The sequence below is a fragment of the Nematolebias whitei genome, chromosome 5 (genome assembly GCF_014905685.2).
Source record: "Nematolebias whitei isolate Nwh7 chromosome 5, NemWhi1, whole genome shotgun sequence".
In the NCBI taxonomy this organism is placed as follows: Eukaryota; Metazoa; Chordata; class Actinopteri; order Cyprinodontiformes; family Rivulidae; genus Nematolebias; species Nematolebias whitei.
In genome coordinates this window covers 25,475,191-25,477,499 of record NC_056502.1, presented here as the reverse complement: position 1 = coordinate 25,477,499, position 2,309 = coordinate 25,475,191, and positions in this window count along the sequence as shown.

The following is a 2,309-nucleotide window of genomic DNA, read 5'->3' as shown; positions in this document are numbered from 1 at the left end:
GCCAGTAAATAAATACATAAACAAATAAATAAATGCCAGTAAATAAACAAATAAATGCTAGTAAATAAACAAATAAATGCCAGTAAATAAATTAATTAATTAATTAATGCCAATAAATAAACAAATAAATAAATGCCATTAAATAAATAAATTAATAATTGCCAGTAAATAAATAAATAAACAAACAAATGTCATTAAATAAATGCCAGTAAATAAATACATAAACAAATAAATAAATGCCAGTAAATAAACAAATAAATGCTAGTAAATAAACAAATAAATGCCAGTAAATAAATAAATGCCAGTAAATAAGTAAATAAATAAATGGATAAATAAAGTTGCAAAAATAGCTGAAATGTGACCAGAACTTTTTGGAGTTTATCACAGCAACGAGGTGGTCACGCAGTTGTGTCTGTGTATATGTTTGCAAAATATCTCAAGCACCAGTAATTGTATTTAAATTAAACTAAAAATAAACACAACATAGATTGATTAACTTTTAAAGTTAGTCAATTCAATGTGGCTACCACAGCTAATTGATCTTAGTAAACACAAAGATTATTACTCTGTCAGTTTTATAAGGCATCATTTGGTAGTAGCTAAACGACATCAACCCATACTTTTAACACTACCTACAGTAACTGTGTAGGTTTTTTGTTTAATACCTTTAGCATACAAAGAGATGGGTCATTACATTATGGGCAAAATACAGAATCCCAACTACTGAAATTTACCAGATGCATGAGACTAGTTTATTTACAAGGAGTAGGAAATGCCAGAGATTAGAGAAACTGCAAACGATAGCAAGAGGAGAGTTCATGAAATCCAGATCAGGAGATCTGATAAAGGAAATTTAGAAAGAAAGAAAGTGAAAGTGCATTGTAGGCCTATTGTAATGTGTGTTCCCATACAATGACAAAAAATTGTGTTCTGCACAAACCCATCAAAATCCATCATACAAGTTGTTCAGTGGGCAGCAGCACCTGTTGGACAGTTTGCATCTTGCTCAAGGACACCACAACATGTGGGTGTGGTGGGGAGTTGAACCAACCTTCAACTTTCTGGTCCCAAACCGGCTGCCCTACCACTGCACCACAGCAAAGGAGACAGAGGGAGCCAAAACCACAAAATGCTAACACAAGTAATTCTACTGTTAAAGATTTTTATTTGTGTTTACTCAGAACTCAAACTGTTTGAGGTATGAGGATGACAAGTCATTTGGTACTTGGTTGTTGTCCCACCTAATTTTCATATGACAGTTTATGAAGTATTTTTAGTTAATTTATTTTATTTTATTTTTAAAAACAAGGTTTATTTTAGCCTCAAAGGTAATAAAACGATTCCAAAGTCAGTGCAGCAGTTTCACTGATGAACACCTGTGAAACGTTCCTTTCTGCTCTCTACAAACAGGTTTTGGAAAGTCTCAGATATTAACAGTTTAGCAGGTCTTTTAAATGTAAATTAAGAAGTGAAAGTTATGTGATGTTAATTAAAGATTTCATTTTTAACTCCCTGCTCCTGCCTTTTATCTGATAAATCGATTTATATTGTAGCAAATTTAAGTGGAGGTGGCGCGGTGGCGCAGTTATTAAAGCTGCTGCCTCTCAACGAGGAGGTTGTCCGATCACGTCTCGTCCTGGCCATTCTGAGAGGAGTTTGCATGTTCTCTCCGTGCATGTGTGGGTTTTCTCCAGGTACTCCAGTTTCCTCCCACAGACCAAAAACATTCATGTTAGTCTGCCTTCAGGCCTCCCTTGCAAAAGAGATCTGTGATCTCAATGGGATTTGCCTGGTGAAATAAAGGTTAATAAATAATAAATAAATCAATTGTATCTCATACGTCACCTCTTTGGAAGGCTAAATAGGAGATATGTGGATGCAGTTAGAGAAGACATGGAGGTAGTTGGAGTGAGAGCAGAAGATGTGGAGGAAAGAGGGAGATGGAGGAGAATGACTCGCTGTGACGATCCTTGATGGACCAACAAGAAAGGTTTATATTTTCAGTGATCAGAATTTGTTTTCTGCCACTGTTTTTATTCCTTAGTTAGTTGTTGGTTTTGTTTTGGTTTTTGGTTTTTTTTTGGGAGGGGGGGGGGGTGCCTTGCAGTTCCTCTCTTGTGGCAGATTGGCACCAATCCAGTTAACGGGCTCCAGGGTTGTATAAGGATGATGATGCGTTTTGCAGCATTTTGAAACAGTAGGTCACGCCTTTGTGACCACTCAGCTGGATTACTGTTACGCACTCTATACTGGAACCAGTGACTCGTGTATCTGTCAGCTTCAGAGGGTTCAGAACGCTGCTGCACGAC